This window comes from Triticum dicoccoides, chromosome 4A (genome assembly GCF_002162155.2).
Source record: "Triticum dicoccoides isolate Atlit2015 ecotype Zavitan chromosome 4A, WEW_v2.0, whole genome shotgun sequence".
Lineage (NCBI taxonomy): Eukaryota > Viridiplantae > Streptophyta > Magnoliopsida > Poales > Poaceae > Triticum > Triticum dicoccoides.
Window position 1 is genome coordinate 585483676 of NC_041386.1, and position 8715 is coordinate 585492390.

The window sequence follows — 8715 nt, forward strand, 5'->3', positions numbered from 1 at the left end:
CAACAATGTTAACAAAACATCCTTACTGATCATCCTCAAAAGAGGCACGGATGACTAGGAAACAACATGAACATATGGCATAAAAATAATATCAGGACAAGGACTTAGTGAAATTCTAAGTCCCTGAAATCAGCATCATTGAGTAAGCTACTTTGCATGCTTGTGCTAGTCACCACAAAGATAAAAAAAAAATATGGCATACACCCCTGTAAAGATGGCATGGCATTTAACAAAACACATGTAGAGCTCAGGATCATAGCATGCACACATCAATCATGGCAAAAATGACAAAATGCCATTTGCTGAAACAGATCTGACATATTCATCACATAGCCCTCTTCCAACAACATTTCGGGCATCAAGATGAGCTCAAATGAAAATGATGCAATGAGATGAAATGATGTACTCGACGAGACGAACATTTTGATATGCTACACGCACAAATCGGAGCAACGATGATGAAGTTATGATGCATCAAAGTATGCAAATAAACTAGGGTTTCGGAGGGGGAAAGTCAACCGAGGTGGATCTGGATCTGGATCCAGATCGGGCGTGGAAACCGAGGCGGCCGGGATCTCGCCGGAGTTGACGCCGGCATGGAGGAGAGGGACGGCCGGAGCTGGGGAAGGGGACCGGCGGCGGAGGGCGGTGAGGAGCGGCGCTCGCCGGCGTCGGGGATGCGGCGGCGAGGCGCGGCGCGCGCCGGTGGCTCGAGGCCCGGTCGCGGTCCGGGGCGGGCCGGCTGCGGGCCGGGCGGGCCGCGGCGGCACGAGGCGGCGCGAGGACAAGTGGCGGCGGCGGATTCGTCGGAGGGCGGCGGTTGGACATGTCGTGTGTGGAAGAATGTGTCCGGTGGCGCGAGGTAGGAGGAGCTAGGGTTTCATCCGCGAGATTTTTAAGGGGATCACATATATATATGTAGAGGGAGCTAGGAGAGTCCAAATGAGGTGCGGTTTTCGGCCACGCGATCATGATCGAATGACCGAGATGATGGAGGAGGTTTAGGTGGGTTTTGGGCCACTTTGGAAGGGTGTTGGGCTGCAGCACACACGAGGCCTTTTCGGTCCCTCGGTTAACCGTTGGAGTATCAAACGAAGTCCAAATGGTACGAAACTTGACAGGCGGTCTACCGGTAGTAAACCAAGGCCGCATGGCAAGTCTTGGTCCAATCCGAGAACGTTTAACACCCGCACACGAAAAGAGGTAAAAGGGGACACCGGAGGACATAGGAGCGCCGGATTGCAAAACGGACAACGGGGAAAATGCTCGGATGCATGAGACGAACACATATGCAAATGCAATGGACATGATGACATGATATGTAAAGCAAAGACAAGGCAACAACAGCAAATAACTGGAGGACACCTGGCACATCGGTCTCGGGGTGTTACAGCCTCCCCACTCTGGCCTTGGTGACCCAAGTTGCCTTCCACCGTTTGGCCTTTTAAGGCTCATTGATATTAAATTAAATATAAAAGCCCTCTAAAATTACTAGAGCATATTATGTATAATTTAACAGCCCCAAAAACATTTTCCACCTATATATTAAATCATCGGTATTACCCAATACTCTCTGAAACCCTTTTGGTGACCCTGAAACGCTTTCGGATCCTCTCGTAACTATTCTGAATATTAACGAAACTATTTCACTAATAAATCCTTGATACTCGCATCCTACTAACACTCAGCAGATCACGATAACCTTAAGCATGTGACCCTGTAGGTTCGGTAAACCATAGACATGAATGAAACCCCTTCATTCAACGACCGATAGCGGAACCGTGGACGTCCATATCGATCCCTATGATTACACGAATGTCATTCGAGTGAACCTTTGGTTATCATGTGATGTTCCCTTTTCTTCAAGATACTTTACAAAACCCAAGGTGACATATATCGGTATCCTCTTGATTCATACGCATGCTCACTATACCGGTCTCCTCGTTGCCAGTTTTGTTCTTCTTTCTCGTTCTCATGTTGTGGCATCTCGGTGACATAATTACCTGTGTCACCACTTCCAAGATGTGATGGTATTTGAATAATCCTAAAACCTAAAAAGTGCTCGTGGGCTCTATGTCTTACAGAGCACACACCCTTCCGCGTCGTCCGATCGAACTCGCGGCCTCAGGTGCTGGGCGGTCTGGGCCGAAAGCAAACTATTCACTCACCCCGTTTCTCTGCCCCGTGCGGTCGTGCCCCACGACCCATTCCTCTCCCTCATCCACGAACTCATCTTCTTCCTCCCCATGCACACCTTCCTCCGCGCCCCGGCGAGATCCGTTGCGCCCAGCCTCCATCGACCTGGCCACGCCGGAGCTCCTCCTTCCCCAGCCTTCTTCTCCGCCGACGCACCCCACACCCCAGACCAGCAGCGAAGCATCCTGCACCGGCGGACGCGCTCCCCCGCCTCTGACCGGCGCCGACGTTGCCCCACGCCCCGCTTCTCCCTTCCGACATCGTCCTGCGCCCCGCCGCATTGATCCCTCGCCGATTCGATGCATCCCGCGGCTGGGACCTTCGATCCCCGTCAGATCCGGGCCCTTCTTGTCCAACAACGACAACAAAAGCACGCAGCGGCTGCTCTGGCTGCCCCATCGCAGATCCCAACCAGCGCCCCCCTGCTCGCTGTGGACTTGTGAATCCATATGTCAACATACAGTGCCGGTGCATGGGCTACGTCGGCAAGGTCGACAAGGCAATGCCCTTCGTGAGGACCTTCTTAGGTACGCATGCATTGCGCAGCCTACCTGGCCTGAACCCTCTTACTTGGTTTGCAGGAACATCCAATTTTCTTGATTTTTTGGTTTGACAGGGGTTGAAACGTCAGTGGGAGCGACGTCGGCACTGGAGTCGTGGCCGTGGCGGGCAAGGTGAACCCGGCGGAGCTCTGCCAGTGGCTCAAGAGGAAGACAAGGAAGGATGCCAAGATTGTCCACCTTCGTACACCTGCTAAAGAATCATAATAAACAGGTATGCATCCCTCTCGTGTACTTGTACTACAGAACAGAATGAAGGACGATATGTGTAATATCCAAATGAATGTACTTCTACTTTGCTATCCTCTACAAATGGTGAGAAGATTCGTGTGTACTTCGGTCTTGCCAGAATGATGATACAAACACCAATTGTATGAAATAGAAACCGTTTTAAAAGAATAAGAAGAAAAAAAAGATGAATCCACATGTCCAAGGAGTAGCCATCCCGAGTTGCTTTGTTCCATTTCTCATGGACAAGATGGATCCTGTATGTAATTCCTGGTAGTCTGCAGTTGCCCTTTCGTCAGATTCGTCGAGCAAGGGCGGCATTGTACACTGATTTCTATGGGAAATACTACTAAAGATGCACTCCTTTGATTTATGCGTGTGTATGTGTGTGTGTGAGTGTGTGTGTGTGTGTGTGTGTGTGTCTGTCTAGGCATTAATCTTGTGAAGATTTGCCACCTGCTTTTGCTTCTGAACATTTTCTACTAAATATTTATTAATTTGTATGAAATTCTCTCTTCTATCATCTGAAATTTTCCCTTGCACTTCTATCATCCGAAATTTGGTTTGGAGGTTGGGAGAGGGAAGCAGGGGTGGGGGTTGGCGTAGTATGTGGATTCGAGGGGGCGAATCGACCATTTTGCATGGCGGTGGAGTTTCGTGGTTGGGGTGGTGGGTGGTTTCGTGAGTTGGAGTGCCTCGGGAAAGTGCCGAAAGTTTCCCAACACAGAGCAGACAGTTGCTACATATGCTGTTGTGAGTTGCCCAAAGTATTTTATAGAAAATGATAGTCAGTCCATGCTTGGGTTTTTTATACAAATGTGTCACTAGGTTTACATGGACTTTGATCATGTGTTTAAACTTGCCTATCCATTTTTTATGTGTATTTTTTCCTCAAAATGATGCAAAAAATTTGTGCTTAGAGTGTAGCCCCCCATGATAGTTCAAAAAACACACACATATTAGGGGCTAGGCGACTTCAGACAGCTAGACCAGGCAATTGAAACACATAGATCAAGCAACTTAAAAACTATTCTAGGCAAATGGCAACAAGAGAGAGATAAGTCAGGTAAGTGACATGGTAGGCACTAGGCACACATTTAGGGGGCGGCATCATCACTGCCTATGTGTACTGCGAGCACCTCCGCCGCCTGACCCGCCGTCTCTTCGCTTCTCCTCGCGGGCCACATCGAGCTTGGAGGCGAGTCATTCTCCTTCAATTTCTTTACTTCTGGTTCGGTTGCGATAGCTTCTGCTGAAACGGATCTACAGGACCAAGGCGGGTCGCGCGGACAACAAGGTGGCATGGAAGGTCCAGCAGATTACTTCATAATGCGGTCATCACGCATAGGGACACATGTTCTTTATAATGGATAAAAAAGAATATCGCAACCTTGTTATAGCTTTATAACGGATAGGGACACGTGTTCTTTTTTTATCCATTATAAAGAACATGTGTCTTGTATGAAAACTTGTCGATATTTGCTTATCTGTGTCCAAGTGATTGCAACATATAATAATCCAGAAAAAAAATCAAGATTTATATTGAGCTATTGGACTCATTTCTTCTACTGGACTTGCTCAAACTTGCATGGTATTTTGATAAGTAGTTGCCTCATTTCGGCTATTGGACTTGCTGAATGGGTTGACATGCAGTTTGTATCCACTATTTTATTTTCTTTGGCAAGCAAGCTAATGAGTTGGCTGCACAATCTATGGAAATTTTCTACAAACCCAGTATGAGTTGCTAACTTTTAATCCTTGTTCTAAACAAAACCCTGGTTTACTTGGATATAGTGAGCAATTTGCTTCGATCAGAGCACAACTTGCCTGCAACAACTAAAGCATGTGTCCAGGGGACACAACACATCTTGATGTTCCACACATAGGTTTGCCTGAAACTTGTAGGAAAATTGCCTACAAACCAAGTAGTAGTTGCTCCTGACTTCCACTATTTATTTTTCTTCGGCTAGCAAGCTTATGAGTTGGCTACAGAATCTATGGAAACTGCCTATAAACCTAGTACGAGTTGCTACCATTCAATCCTTTTTCTAAACAAAATCTGGAGTTGCCTGGATATACTATGCAATTTGCTTAGATCAGAGTACAACTTGCCTTCAACCACTAATGCATTTGCCCAGGGGACACATCACAACTTGATGTTCCACACAATATGTGTCCACATTTTTTTTGCCCGAAACATGTAGGCGAATTTCCTACAAACCAAGTAGTAGTTTCTCTGACTTCCACTATTTTTTTTTCTTTGGTAACTAAGCTAATGAATTGGCTGCAGAATCTATGGATATTGCCTACAAACCGAGTATAACTTTATAGAGGCTACTTGTAGTTGGCTACTTACCGTATCAGGTACAGTACTACACAGGAAAGGATACTTGTAGTTGTACAGGACAGCCAATCTACACAAGAGACCTAGACCCCCTCCCTCCCTTTGACCTGACCGCTTGGCCGTACCCCGCCTTTTGCATTTGCTTCAAGCCTGCAACACTACCACACAGGTCTAGAGGCCTATGTCGGCTACAAAGATCCCTCGTGCAGACTTGAAGCATAAAAAATTGCTGCTATGTTAATTTATCCCATCCCCTGGCTTGGGAGAAGAAGATGATGGAGCAAACCAAAACCATTGCTCAAAACGCTACCCTAATCACCTAAGTTTCATAAATATGCTTTCGTAGACGTTCTTACCTAAACAAATGGTTTGTTTTGTTTGCAGGGCCTCACTAAATTCTAAAATGATGTCAAAGCAACGTTTTCGAGGTTTTGTGCACATGCTCAAGCAAGAAGATTCAACATCCACTTCTAGGTAATCTTCGTACAAAGCTATTCAATTTTTTTGTTTCAGCAAAAAAGAGGAGTTGCCTCAAACTTGTGCATTTTGCCTATATCCCAGCGGGACTTGCTTTTTATTTTCCCTGTTTGCAAGCAAGAAGCTTTGCCAGCTACTTCCAGGTAAATTTCACACATCCCCAATAGCTTTCCAACTAGTTTTTTCTGCCTCCCAAATAGCTGGCTATTAGCTTTTTTGTTCCAGCAAATACATGGAGTTGCCTGAAACTTATATGCAAATTGCCTACATCACATGAACACTTGCTTTTTGCCACTGGCTTAGATCTTCCAGTGAACACAATCCATCTGTATGTTACAAGTATCATCATGATTACCTGAGACTTTATGATTAATGTCACCGTCCTAGGCATATATCAGAGTTTGTCAGCATGTTCCCTGCCTTGTTCCTTCTTGGGAACTCATGTTTATCATGCATGTCAAATTTGCCCATTTCGTAGTTCTTCACCCTGTCCTGATATTCATTTGTTGCTTTCAATGAGTCCGAGGTTGTGTATTTTCCCTGTGCCAACTCTGAATTGTTGTCATGTGTAGTTTGGGGGCAATGCAAAATGCAATGGCCAGCAGGTGTGCTCTTGTAGAATACAACTGCAAGAGAAGCATGGCACATCCCTGACAAACACGGCACCGTGTTTTACATGAATTGGTCCTCCTTATAGCTTGCTTTTTTTAAGAAGTTGTGAGTTGTACATTTTTCACACAGAAGGTGATTTAGTGACATCTGAGGGATGTTTTCTTGTGTGTGAAAACTGAAAATAGGTGCACTGAAAACTTGTCAATATAATTTTGTTTTTTGCTTCTTGGTACCAGGATGATGAAGTTGTGTCGGTGTTCGGGTGTTCGTCGGAAACGATGTGTATAGAGGATCTTCTTGCAGACTGGAATGACAAAGACCTTTGCGCATGATCTGCATGTTAGGTTGGTGATTTGATTTTTGTCTGATGAGTGTTGTAGTAGTTACACAACTTGTGCCTGAGAATGTAGTAGTTTTTATAATTGATGATTATGCTTTCTTCTAAGTTAATGATTCTACAGTAACCTACCCTACTTGCCTAATAATGTCAGCAAGTTGCGCAGAATAAATGTTTTTGGCATATGAATGTGGCAACCAGTAAGAGATTGAGGAGAGAGGTCTTGTAGTGCCGGTAACCAGCAAGCGAATTAGGAGCGAGAGCCAAGAGGGCGCCACCATTTATGTGTCGTGACCACCTAGCAGGGAGGAGCTAGATCCAGAAAATCTTTTTCCTAGTGGTCGAGAATTGGCCCGCAAATCTCCAGTAAGTATCTCAAAATCTCCCCCCCCCCTAAGCATGCGTATACTCAAATCTATGACTATGTGTTAGAGGCAGGATAGGGAGGTTGAAGAGGGGTATGCGCAGTCCCAGGTTTTTGGGCGAATCGATGATTTTCTGCAAGGGGTGGTTTTGCGGCGTGGGGATGCAAGGGGTGGAATCGTCGACATTTTGAACCGAAACTGTCCAAAAGTTGCCCGACGTATAGCAGTTAGTTCCTAGAGATGCTGGCGCTAGTTGCCTAGAGATCCGTTCTTGAGAGTGTTGGGTTTTATTTTCGCCCAAAACTTACCCAACACATGATAGTTAATTACTGGAGAGGCTGACACGAGTTGCCCAAATATATTTTTTAGAAACAAATTAATTTAGTTTGCCCAAAAGTTGTTATTTTCAATAGGATAAGTTGCCTACATATAGACAGTACTTGCCTAAATCAACTAAGTTTGTAGATATTTTGTTATCCACTAATTTGATACACGGAAATAGCTTGTCGTTTGGTCCACTTAAATATGCAAACCATTTCGGTTGTAACATAATCAACACCCATTATTTGATACATGGATAATGTTAGGAAAAAAGTTGCCTTATAGTACTAGAAAGTACTTGTAGGCTAGGATAATATTCGGGGAAAGTACTTCGTGGCAAAGTTGCCTAACTTTGTAGTGTTGTAGGCAAAGTTAGGGGAAGCATCAAAGTAGCCTTATATAGCACCAAAGTCTTCTTGTGTTCATTGATACTGCAAAATTGCTTCCTGGAACACCAAAGTTGCCTCAGATAGCATCAAAGTTTCTTAAAAAAAAGTTCGGTCAAACATACCCATATGACGTCTTGTTTCGAAGAGCTCATGGCAAGAAAGCAAGCGGTGAAAACGAAATTTAATTTTGACGCTCAGTTTCGAAGTTATAGCTTTTTACGTTTTTCTGAATGAACTAAATGCACGAGATGCATTTTCCTAACTTGTGTGCTCCATATGAGCAGGAAGGAGTGATGGAACCACTTGGTGGGGAGGCAAGATGTTTTCCATTGAGGGCCACATGGGATGGGGACAACCTTTCCTTTCTAGGACGGTGTGGACAGAAATTTACTTTTTGGGGGTGTGTGCTCGGGGGCACTAGCCAGCCAACGGGTGCTGGCTAGACGCGTCCTTAAATAATTTGTAATGAGGTTGTACTTAAACTCGATGAGCTTCAAAACGGTCGTGTTGGTTTGTTCCATCACTTTGCTTTTATTTTATTTTGCTTTTTATTTTTATTTTTCCTTTGCAATTTTTCGTTTGCAAGTTAGTTTTCAAAAAACCAAAAACCAAAAAAATAGAATAAGCTGTGCTTTGCTCTTGTTCTTTATCTTGCCCTTTGGAGTTCATCTACATTTTGTTTTCAGAGGAGTTAATCAACGCAGAACAACGAGGAATGCAAGAGTAAGGAAGAGAAGTGTGTAAATTCGCAATCATGAAGGTATGTCCTACGACCCCCGTCTTTTACACTTGGAATACTTAGAGTAGATGTAGTAGTATTATGAGATGGGAGTAAGTCATGATAGTTAAGACAAACAATTTGTTCCAGTAGCCGAAATAATTTTGT

The 8715-nt window shown here is 44.8% G+C and overlaps 1 long non-coding RNA gene across 2 annotated transcripts; it reads left to right on the plus strand.

Annotated features, from left to right (window-relative positions):
• The first annotated feature begins 2186 nt into the window (after nt 1–2186).
• Nucleotides 2187–8326, plus strand: LOC119289219. 2 transcript variants are annotated; one of them, XR_005141462.1, is made up of 7 exons: nt 2187–2723; nt 2813–2970; nt 5713–5802; nt 5890–5948; nt 6378–6549; nt 6654–6761; nt 8114–8326. It is a non-coding gene; the product is annotated as an uncharacterized LOC119289219 (long non-coding RNA). The 2 variants fall into 2 exon arrangements; XR_005141461.1 differs by lacking the exon at nt 6378–6549.
• The last annotated feature ends 389 nt before the right edge of the window (nt 8327–8715 follow it).